We start from the raw sequence: 12,642 nt of genomic DNA, 5'->3' as shown, positions 1-12,642 counted from the left end.
CAAAAACACCAGGGTTCAGTTCCTAGCTCAGAACTATGCAGGACTGCAGTTCTGGGTACCCGACCTCCTCTTCTGACCTCTGCAACACCAGGCACACACGCCTAAGGCACGCACATACATGCAGACAAAGCACTCATACGATAAAACAGAAGCCGAGCTTAAGGCCCATCTATGCTACATAGCTAGTTTGAGGCCAGCCGGGGATCCAAGAGACTGTCTGAAAAAGTAATGAAACATGGGAGGAGGGGGTGAGGAGATGGGTCTACCTGTATGATTGCTTACTGTGCAAACATCAGGACTTCAGTTCAAACCCCATCATCCACATTTAAAAAAAAAAAGATTTTTTAAAAGGCCAGGCGTGAGCCTGGCAGGGATGGTACATGCCTTTAATCCTAGCACTCAGGAAACAGAGGCAGGCAGATCTATGAGTTCCAGGACATCCTGGTCTACAGATCGAGTCCCAGGACAGCCTGGACTATATAGTGAAACCCTGGCTCAAAAGAAGAAGAAGAAGAAGAAGAAGAAGAAGAAGAAGAAGAAGAAGAAGAAGAAGAAGAAGAAGAAGAAAAGAAGAAGAAGGCTAGACATGAAGTAGCCCTTATGCTGTGGAGAGCAGAGGCCAGGGTTACAGCTGGGGCTTGCAGGCTTCCATCCTAGCTCAAAGCTCAATGAGACCCTGTCTCAACATGTCCTGGTAAGTTTTTAATGAACTTAACACAAGCTAGAGTCATCTGGGATAGGGAACCTCAATTGAGAAGGTGCCTTCATCAGATTGGGGCCTGTAGACAATCCTGTGAGGCATTTCTTGATTAATGATTTATACGGAAGGGCCCAGACCACTGTGGGCGACCCTTGTTCATGTTGTCCTAGATGATACAAGAAAGGAGGCCACGAGAGCCAGAAAGAGCAAGCCAGTAGGCAGCACTACTCCACGGCCTCTGTTTCACTTCCTGCTTCCAGTTCCTGCCTTGAATTCCTGCCCTGACTTTCATTTATGATAGACTATAAACTTTAAGGCAAAATAAACCATTTCCTCTTCAAGTTGCCTTTGGTCATGGCCTTTATTACAGCAATAAAAAGCGAAGTAATACACAAAGCAGCAAGGGGAGAATGGTGAACCCCAGAATCCTCCTTTCAGCTCTGAGCCCAAGGAAACATGTATGCACATAACACACACATACATAGACACACATACACCCTCTCTTCGTTAGGGTTTCTTGTGGAATATTATTTTAGCAGGCAAAGATGTGTTACTTTTATTTATTCTGCATTTGTTTAATTATGTAAAGATGTGTTGCATTTGTTTCACCTTGCCTGCCTAAGGCAACTGATTGGTCTAATAAAGAGCTGAACAGCCAATAGCTAGGCAGGAGAGGGATAGGAGGGGCTGACAGGCAGAGAGAATAAATAGGAGGAGAAATCTAGAAAGAGAGAGAAGAAAGACGAGAGAAGGGGGAGAGAAGGAGAGAGACACCTGGGGCAAGAAGTCAGGCAGCCTCCAGCCAGCCAGACATAAGAAGCAGTAAAAGTAAGAGACACAAAAGGAAAGGAAAGTAAAAAGCCCCGAGGCAAAAGGTAGATAAAGAAACAGGCTGCCGGGCGGTGGTGGCGCACGCCTTTAATCCCAGCACTCGGGAGGCAGAGCCAGGCGGATCTCTGTGAGTTCGAGGCCAGCCTGGGCTACCAAGTGAGTTCCAGGAAAGGCGCAAAGCTACACAGAGAAACCCTGTCTCGAAAAACCAAAAAAAAAAAAAAAAAAAAAAGAAACAGGCTAATTTAAGTTAAAAGAGGTAGCCAGAAAAAGAGCCTAAGCTAGGCTGAGCATTTATAACTAATAAGAAGTCTATGTGTCATGATTTGGGAGCTGGTTGGTGGCCTAAAGGAAAGAGCCTGGTACATTTTGACATTCCAACATGAGGCCTGAATTTCCACATAGGGCCTGAGAAAGCTAGAAAGAGAGAGAGAGAGAGAGAGAGAGAGAGAGAGAGAGAGAGAGAGAGAGAGAGATCCTTTAAGAAGCTCTGCCACAAGAGCCGGGGTGGTAGTGGCACACACCTTTAATTGCAGCACTTAGGAGACAGAGGCAGGCAGATCTCTGTGAGTTCCAGGTCAACCTGGTCTACAGAGAGAGTTCCAGGACAACCAGGACTGCTTCCACAGAGAAACTCTGTCTGGAAAAACCTACAAGGAGGAGGAGGAGGAAGACCCAATGGTAGCTTAGCAGTTTAAGATTTTGCTCATGCAGAGAGAAAAGGCTAGAGATATGCAGTAAAGACATATCCAGACAGAAATAAACCTCTAAATAGATTACAGTGTGTTTAAAAATGTGCATAGGCAGTGGGTGGTGGCAGGGGCATGCCTTTAATCCCAGCACTCCAGAGGCAGAGCCAGGTGGATCTCTGTGAGTTTGAGGCCAGCCTGGCCTACAGAGCAAGATCCAGGACAGGCACCAAAACTACACAGAGAAACTCTGTCTCGAAAAACAAAACAAAACAAAAATGTGCATAGGCTTAAGAAAGAAAAGAAAATGGGTATACAAGTCATAGAAAAAAGTAAATAGTTTATTAATAATAGTAATAAATAAGCCACATAGAGATGGAAATGAACAGGGAGTCTGGATCCTGTATGGTATTGTGTTATCTTTGAATTTGTTTTTGTTTTTGTTTTTTTAGACAGGGTTTCTCTGTACAGCTTTGGTGCCTGTCCTGGATCTCGCTGTGTAGACCAGGCTAGCCTCAAACTCAAACAGAGATCCTCCTGGCTCTGCTTCCCAAATGCTGGGATTAAAGGCATGTGCCACCACCACCACCCGGCTCTTTGAATTGTTTTTTTTTAATTGCTGATAAGTAAACAACAGCTACTGGGAGACATGGGATTGTGAAAAAGGCCTGGGGAATTAAACCAGCCTGTGTGCTTTAGGAATGCCTTAACTTTAAAATGGAAGTAAAAAATGTATTGCTTTTGGGAAGAGGTTATGCTTTTGTTTCCACAGGAAATGAAAGGGTATGGATTTATTTAAGGTTGATAGAGATCAGGTTTGATTGGGGAAGATCCCCTGAAAATCTGGGCTACAGATAGAAAGAAATAAACCCAGAAAAACTATGAGACAAGTGATGTATATTTTACCTGCTCAAACATAAAACACACACAAACACAAAAAATCATCTTTGGCTCGCTTGTGTGTAATGGACAGTTCATACTTGTGTTAATGCAGATGTTTATGTTACCTTTGAAAGTTTGTGTGTTTTTAGAGCAAGGGATCCAGACACCGATGAAAACAGGTGGCCCAGGTGATCCGGCCTCTTAGAGCGCCTCTGTTGCAGTTTCCTCAGAGTTCTGCATCCAGAGGCTGCTGGCTGAGATGGTTGAGCCTCACAGACTATTCTAGCCAGGACTACAGATAAGCCTTGCGCTTTCCCATTGCACAGAGACTGGACAACAAATGTTATAGCTAATTTCCTTAGGACTTGAGCATTCTCTCCATTTTCTCAGGTTCACTAAAGATGCCTTTGTCCACAGACAACAGGAAGCAGTCTAGAGAACACAATGCCCACATTCCCAAGAAGTGGAGTGGTTTGGTTTTTGGTCATTTGATGGGTTATGGATGTTTGTCATCATTTAGTGGGGATATAGGAATATAGGATAAAAGACAACTATTAAAATCAAATATTTTGCATTGGTATAGATTTTGGTATATTGATACAAATTTAAAGTTATTTTTGTTATACTGTATATATGTTTCTACTCTTGTTTGGGGTATTGTGCTTATGCAGCTCATTTAAGAATGTAATTTATAATTAAGAAATGCAGCCAGGCGGTGGTGGTACATGCCTTTAATCCCAGCACTCTGGAGGCACAGCCAGGTGGATCTTTGTGAGTTCAAGGCCAGCCTGGTCTACATACAGAGCGAGATCCAGGACAGGTACCAAAGCTACACAGAGAAACTCTGTCTCGAAAAACCAAAAAAAAAAAAAAAAAAAAAAAAAAGAAAGAAATGCAGGTTAGTGGTCATCTATAATAATCAAACTTATAGTCATGTTAGGTATGTTTTCAAGGTTAGATAAATATATTTTAGATAGATAGTCTTCAAACACTTCAAAGACCTACAGAATATGACATTTAAGATGTTTGATAACCCAAAGCTTTTCATGACAATGAGGCATGTCTGCTCCTAGCAGCACCAATTCACTTCAGAGAAGATGTTTGAACAAACTCGATATGGAGTTTTTTTTTTTGTTTTTGTTTTTTTTGGTTTTTCGAGACAGGGTTTCTCTGTGTAGCTTTGTGCCTTTTCCTGGAACTCACTTGGTAGCCCAGGCTGGCCTCGAACTCACAGAGATCCGCCTGGCTCTGCCTCCCAAGTGCTGGGATTAAAGGCGTGCGCCACCAATGCCCAGCTGGAGTTTGTTTTTATTATGGCTAAATTAGTCACTGGGCAAAGAAACTAATCTTGCCTTGACTACTGACAGTATGCTGTGCAAACTGGACAAGCAGGACAGAAAGGAAAAAGACTATCAAACTTTCCCAAAACAGGCAGGACAGTCCTTCAAAATTCCTGCTTCATGGAAAAGTCTGCCAGAAATTCAAGGCCTGTAGGTCAAAGATTGGATGCCCCAACACTGCAGAGGAACCTTGGGTGACTGTCCAGGCAGCCAGATGTCTGTCATTTCTATAGTTTTGGAAGTGGCTTGCACTGCACTTCCTGTTCACTCAGGTAGTAGTATATCCTTCTGTGATCTTTAATGGAGTTGAAGATGAGATAGATATAGTTTTCCTTAGTTATGATAGAAAGCAAATTAGATACTGAGCTGTAGACTCATCAAGATAGAATAAATCATAGAGCGATTTCTCCAAATTTGCCAAGTGCAAATGGACTTGGATATTGTAAATGTAATCCTTATCTGATAATTCTTCTTGTTATATGTAGCTTTGCAATGTTAAAATTGAAATCCTTCCTTTTTAGACAAAAAGGGGGAAATGTTATAGAATATTATTTTACAGTTTCTATTGCTGTGAAGAGACACCATGTCCATGACAACTCTTGTAAAAGAAAACATTTAATTGAGTGGCTTACAGTTTCAGAGATTTAGTCCATTATCATCATGGTAGGACATGGCAGCTGGGAGTATGGCAGTGTGCAGGCAGACATAATGCTAGAGAAGGAGCTGAGGGTGGAGGAGGTACATCTTGATCCCAAAGGCAACAGGAAGTGATCTGAGTGTCACACTGAGCAAAGCTTGAGCAAAGGAGACCTCAAAGCATCACCCCTATGATGACACACTTCTGCCAACAAGACCACACCTACTCCAACAAAGCCACACCTCCAAATAATGCCACACCCTATGAGCTTATGGGTGTTCATTACATTCAAACTACCATACACCCCTAAACCAAAGTAAAGAAAAGATGAAAAGCGGAGGGGGGCTAGTAGGAATGTAACTCAGTGGATGGTGTTTGCCTACCAGGTGTGAAGACCTGGGCTCAGTCTCCAGTACTACGTAAAATTGGGTTTGGTGGCACACAATTGTAATCTCAGTACTAGGGAGGTAGAGGAAGGAGGATTCGAAGTTCAGAGTCATTCTTAGCTGCATAGTGAGTTTGAGGCTAGCCTGACATACAGGAAACCTTATCTCAAAACTAATAAATTATAGAGAATCTCCTAAAGCTTTTTTGGGGTTTTTTTTTTTGTTTGTTTGTTTGTTTGTTTGTTTGTTTTGTTTTTTGGTGGTTTTTTTTTTTTTGGTTTTTTGAGACAGGGTTTCTCTGTGTAGTTTTGGTGCCTGTCCTGGATCTCGCTCTGTAGCCCAGGCTGGCCTGGAACTCACAGAGATCCACCTGGCTCTGCCTCCCGAGTGCTGGATTAAAGGTGTGCACCACTGCTGCCTGGCTCAAATATCTTTTCACTTTTGCCAGTTTCTATCTCGCCTATTAAGGCTTTCTTACTTGGAGCTTGGGATTCTTTTTTTTTTTTTTTTTTTTTTTGGCCCCAAAGCTTTTGTTAGTGAGGATTACCAGTGTTGCTAATTACTGCATGGCAAATTAAAACCGTGATGGCTTTAACATTACTATTAATGCATTAAACAATAACCCATTATATGCTGTTCCATAGCAATTAGAGTCATTGGAGCTGTAATTTTAATTTTTGTTATGTTTTGGTTTTTTTTTTTTTTTTTGGTTTTTTTTGAGACAGAGTTTCTCTGTGTAGCTTTGCGCCTTTCCTGGAACTCACTTGGTAGCCCAGGCTGGCCTCGAACTCACAGAGATCCGCCTGGCTCTGCCTCCCGAGTGCTGGGATTAAAGGCATGCGCCACCACCGCCCGGCTTTTTTTTTTTTTTAAGACAGCTTTTTTCTGGGTAGCCCTGGCTGTCCTGGAACTCGCTCTGTAGACCAGGCTGCAACTCATAGATCTGCCTGCCTCTGCCTCCCAAATGCTGGGATTAAAGTATGCACCACCTCCATTTCTTTATGTGTGTGTGTGTGTGTGTGTGTGTGTGTGTGTGTGTGTGTGTTGTGTGTGTATGAATGTTTTGCCTGCATGTAATACACTTCATGCATGCCTGGTGCCCTCAGAGGCCAGGAGGAAGCACTGGATCCAATGGGACTGGAGTTACAGACAGTGGTAAGCCACTGTCTGCCCACTGGGAATCGAACCCCAGTCTTCTGCAAAAGCAGCCAGTGCTCTTAACTGCCAACCCATCTTTTCAACACCTCATCTGATTTTTTGAGACAGGGTCTCTTACTGAACCCGAAATTTGCTGACTCAGGTAGACTGCCTAGCCAGTAACTCCTAGGGCGCCTCCTGCCTTTACCTCCCCAGAAATGGGATTATAAATGTCTGACATTTTTCATGGGTTCTGGGGATTTGAACTCAGGTCTTTGAGCTTGCACAGTAAACACTTTACTGACTGAGTCATTTTCTCAGCCCCAGGTGCTTTTTCTTTTGCTTATCATTTCCTCCAGGAAGGATCTCCAGTCTCCTGTCTGGGCAGCTGGGGCTGAGTACCAGGGCTTTCAAGCCACGCTGGAGTTGGGCCAGGAAAGAGGACCCTCGCCATTCTGAATGGGGACTTTCATAGACCCTTTGCTTAGAGTGTAGCTTCCCCAGGGCACAGCTAAGACTCCAAAGACACATGTGTCTCCTAGGCTAATTGTAACTGTTGTTTAGTCTCTGTCAAGGGAAACCTCCTAGCCCTTGTGGCTCTGGGGATGGAGCGATGCCTCTGGGAAAGATGACAAGAAAAGTCCGCTCCTCTCGGCCACCCTAGCCACACAGGACAGCTCCTCTCCCTCTCTCCCGAGCCCTACCTTGCTCTGCTGACTACAGACACACCTGCAGGGGCTAGGGTGTGGCTCAGTGGTGGAGGGCTTTGCTTACTAGCGTGAACTAGGCTGCCCTGAGATTTCACCCCTACACACATTCTCTCTCTCTCTCCTCTCTCTCTCTCTCTCTCTCTCTCTCTCTCTCTCTCTCTCTCTCTCTGTCTCTCTCTCTCTCACCACACACACACACACACACACACACACACACACACACACACACACATGCTGGGCATCAAGCCTGGGACCTGGGCAATGCTAGACAGGGCCTCTCCCACCTACCCACACCCAGTCCTGATACTTAGTTCTTGAAATGGTATGTATTTTCTCCTTCCTCCCTTCTTTTCTTTTCTTTTCTTTTTTTGTGTTTGTTGTTGTTTGTTTGACTGTAACTTTTTTTTAAGATTTACTTATTTATTATGTATACAGTGTTATATATATATGTTTTACATAATATACATGTATATGGGTGTACGTGTCAGAAGAGGGCACCAAACCTCATTATAGATGGTTGTGAGCCACCATGTGGTTGCTGGGAATTGAACTCAGGACCTCTGGAAGAGCAGTCAGTGCTTTTTTCATGTCTGAGCCATCTCTCCAGCCCACCCTCCACCCCACATCCCACCCCTGTTTGAGGGTAACTTTAAGATAAGTCTTTCAGTGGTAGAGGCACAGGCCTTTAATCCCAGCACTCCCTTGCTGCCCGGTCTACAGAGTGAGTTCCAGGACAGCCAGAGCTACACAATAAAACCCTGTATCTTGGACGTTTGAAATTTTATTCATATAACTAAAGTTTCGTTAACTGGAAGTGGCTGAGTTGTCCCCAAGGTAGTGGATTGACAGTTTGGCCTCTGCAAACTCACCCCTTCACACATACTTGCTCCCCTGTCCCCTCTGTGTCTGGCTTCCCGAGGGCAGGGCAGAGGAGAATCAGCCGCCCACACCAGATCTGTATCACTGAAGGATGATGGTCCCTCATCCTGGAAAACACTTTTCCCCTTTATGAAGCACTTTTGCAATCATTATCTCAGGAGCCACAGCCTGGTGGTGGAGGCAGACTGTTTGCTATTTTTATCTGTCCTTTATAGGGGGAGAAACTGAGGCTCAATTAACCTAACTGATGTCTCAGAAGGGTGCAGGCATGGCTTGATGGAGCTGGATCAGGAGCTCTGCTCCCATCAGATGCTGATGCTCCCATCAGATGGACCTCTGCACTCTCCCCCCTGCACTTTCTCCCCCTGCACTCTCTCCCCCTTACTCTCCCTGCACCTCCCCCTGCACTCTCTCCCCCTGCACTCTCCCCTGCATTCTCTCCCCCTGCACTCTCTCCCCCTGCACTCTCTCCCCCTGCACTCTCTCCCCCTGCACTCTCTCCCCCTGCACTCTCCCCTGCACTCTCTCCCCCTGCACTCTCTCCCCCTGCACTCTCTCCCCCTGCACTCTCCCCCTGCACTCTCTCCCCCTGTACTCTCTCTCCCCCTGCACTCTCTCCCCCTGCACTCTCCCCCTGCACTCTCTCCTCCTGCACTCTCTCCCCCTGCACTCTCTCCCTGCACTCTCCCCCTGCACTCTCTCCTCCTGCACTCTCTCCCCCTGCACTCTCTCCCTGCACTCTCCCCCTGCACTCTCTCCTCCTGCACTCTCTCCCCCTGCACTCTCTCCCCCTGCACTCTCCCCCTGCACTCTCTCCCCCTGTACTCTCTCCCCCTGCACTCTCTCCCCCTGCACTCTCTCCTCCTGCACTCTCTCCCTGCACTCTCTCCCTGCACTCTCTCCCCCTGCACTCTCTCCCCCTGCACTCTCTCTCCCCCTGCACTCTCTCCCCCTGCACTCTCTCCCCCTGCACTCTCTCCCCCTGCACTCTCTCCCCCTGCACTCTCCCCCTGCACTCTCTCCCTGCACTCTCTCCCTGCACTCTCTCCCCCTGCACTCTCTCCCCCTGCACTCTCTCTCCCCCTGCACTCTCTCCCCCTGCACTCTCTCCCCCTGCACTCTCTCCCCCTGCACTCTCTCTCCCCCTGCACTCTCTCTCCCCCTGCACTCTCTCCCCCTGCACTCTCTCCCCCTGCACTCTCTCCCCCTGCACTCTCTCCCCCTGCACTCTCTCCCCCTGCACTCTCTCCCTGCACTCTCTCCCTGCACTCTCTCCCCCTGCACTCTCTCCTCCTGCACTCTCTCCCCCTGCACTCTCTCTCCCCCTGCACTCTCTCCCCCTGCACTCTCCCCCTGCACTCTCTCCTCCTGCACTCTCTCCCCCTGCACTCTCCCCCTGCACTCTCCCCTGCACTCTCTCCCCCTTACTCCCCCTGCACTCTCCCCCTGCACTCTCCCCTGCACCTCCCCCTGCACTCTCTCCCTGCACTCTCTCCTCCTGCACTCTCTCCTCCTGCACTCTCTCCCTGCACTCTCCCCTGCACTCTCTCCCCCTTACTCCCCCTGCACTCTCTCCCTGCACTCTCCCCCTGCACTCTCCCCTGCACTCTCTCCCCCTGCACTCCCCCTGCACCCCCCCTGCACTCTCTCCCCCTTACTCCCCCTGCACTCTCCCTCTGCCCCTGGCCTGTCTGCTGCTGGCCTGCAGTCTTAGGGAGATCATGGTGTCCTGAGCATCCGTCCCTCCCCAGCACCTCTGCAGAACTCACTGGCCTTGAGCAGAGGCCAAGACCTACTGAGAAGGTGATCTTGATGTCACTGTGTCCAGGCACTGAGGGGCTGCATGGCTTTCAGAGATCATTGCTGACACCCCAGGGGCTGCCTAGTTTTCTGTTTCTTTGTTTCTTTCTTTTTTGTTTCTTTTTTGGTTTTTCAAGACAGGTTTCTTTGTGTAACAGCCCTGGCTATCCTGGAACTCACTCTGTAGCCCAGGCTGGCCTGGAACTCACAGAGATCCGCCTGCCCTTCCCTCCCGAGGGCTGGGATTAAAGGCCTGAGCCATCACCGCCCAACTGCTGGCTAGTTTTTATGTCAGCTTGACGCAGGGTAGACTCATTTTGGAAGGGGAAGCCTCCATTGAAAAAAATGTCCCCACTATCTTGGTCCATGGGCAAGTCTGCAGTGTATTTTTCTTCAGTAGTGATTGGTATGGGAGGGCCCAGTGGTGTCGCCCCTGGACAGGTGCTCCTGGCTGATTAAGAAGGCAAGCTGTCAGGTGTGGTGGCTCAGGCAGGACTCCGAGGCAAAGGCAGGGTCTCTGTGAGTTCAAGGCCAGCCTGGTCTACAGAACTAGTTCCAGGACAGCCTGGGCTGTTACACAGAGAAACTCTTTCTGGGGGAAGTGGGGGGAGGCTGAGCAAGCCCTGAGGTGTTGACCAGTAATCAGCACTCCTTCACAGCCTCCATCAGCTCCTGCCTCCAGCTTCTTATCTTTAGTTCCTGTCCCGGCTTCCCTTCGAGATGGACTCCAAGCTGTAAGATGAAGTAGACACTTTCCTCCCCAAGGTTCCTTTGATCATGGTGTTTTAGCTCAGCAATGGAAACCCTAACCAACCAGGACACCTGCCTGCCTTTCCTAGGAGGAATTAGTATTCCTATTTTACCAACCACGAAGCAGCTACAAATAAGCAGCTTGCCAACATGACCTGGTCTCTCTAAAAATCTCTCGTGCTTGTGCGTGTGCATGTGTATGTGTGTGTGTGTGTGTGTGTGTGTGTGTGTGTGTGTGTGTAGGCCAGAGGTCAGTGTTGGGGGGCCTCTTTCTCAAAATTGATCTCCACCTTTTTTAAATTTTTATTTTGTTGCTGTTTCTGTTGGAAATTTTTATTTTCTTTATTGTTACTATTAGTGCATGCATGTGTGTGCGCATTCAAATCCCACAGTGTGCACGGAGAAGTCAGAAGATAACTTCGTGGAGTTATTTTTTCCTCTTCCACCCTCCTGTGAGTTCTGGGGTTGAGCTCAGGTCACCAAAACTCCTGGCAAGTGCCTTTAGCAGCTGAGCCATCTCACCAGCCCCTTAATTCACCCTCAGGGAACCCGGAGCTTCCTGATTCAGCATGGCTAGCTGGCCAAGGAGACTCAGGGACTCTCCTGTCTCCACTTCTCTGGTGCTGGGATTCCAAGGCTGCACAACGAGACCAAGCTTTATATGTGGGTTCTGAGAGATCAAACTCAGGTCTTAAACTTGGGATTCAAATGCTATTTGTTTATTTATTTATTTATTTTCTGTACATTAGTGTTGTCTTAGTTAGGGCTTTTATTGCTGTGAAGAGACACCATGACCACGGCAACTCTTTTTTTTTTTTTTTTTAAAGAATATTTTTTAAACTTTATTTTATGTGCATTGATGTGAAGGTGTCAGATCCCCTGGAACTGGAATTACAGACAGTTGTGAGCTGCCATGTGGGTGCTGGGAATTGAACCCGGGTCCTCTGGAAGAGCAGCCAGTGCTCTTAACCACTGGGCCATCTCTCCAGCCCCCCGCCCCAGCAACTCTTATTAAAGACAACATTTAATTGGGGTGGCTCGCTTACAGTTTCAGAGGTTCAGTACATTATCATCATGAGGGCCAGCATGGCGGTGTGCAGGCAGACATGGTGCCGGAGCTGAGAATGCTACATCTTGACCAGAAGGCAGCAGGAAGTCAACTGACTGTCACACTTGTGAAGCTTGAGAAAAGACCTCAAAGACTGTTCCCACAGTGACACACTTCCTCCAGCAAGGCCACACCTCCCAATAGTGCCACTCCCTTCGGGGCCATTATTTTTCAAACTGCCACAGATGTTTTGTCTGCATGCATGTCTATGTGAGGGTGTTGGTTCCCCTGGAACAAGAGTTACAGACAGTTGTGAGCTGCCATTGGTTGCCAGGAATCGAACCTGGGTCCTCTGGAAGAGCAACCCAGTGCTCTTAACCACTCAGCCATCTCTCCGACCCGTCAAATGCTTTATTGACTGCATCATCTCTCCAGCCCTAAAAATGTCCCACAGTTGTTGGGAATGGTTCATGGTGCCCAGGTGCTGGCTTTCCCACCAGCTTGTGACATATATATACATAGTTATATATATATATATATATATATATATATATATATATATATATATATATAACTATGAGCTGTAAGCCTGGAGTCTGAAAATCCTGGGAAGGAGAACCCCTTCCTCATGGAGCACACTGGAAGATGTGTGGAAGTTTCTAGAAGGTACCAAAGCTGGAGAGGAGTAGGCAGAACATCTCTGTCTCTCTGCCCTGCTATACCAGAGGAAGCCATGCTTTCCTCCCAGCAGTCATCCCTTTGGAGGCCTTGGAGGACGATGCTCACTCTCTCTCATGACAGACTTCAGAAAATGGGGTTAGAGACCGGGAAGGTGGCTCATTCGGTAAAATGC

Source organism: Peromyscus eremicus, chromosome 16_21 (assembly GCF_949786415.1).
Source record: "Peromyscus eremicus chromosome 16_21, PerEre_H2_v1, whole genome shotgun sequence".
Taxonomy (NCBI): Eukaryota; Metazoa; Chordata; class Mammalia; order Rodentia; family Cricetidae; genus Peromyscus; species Peromyscus eremicus.
This window is presented reverse-complemented; position numbering follows the sequence as displayed.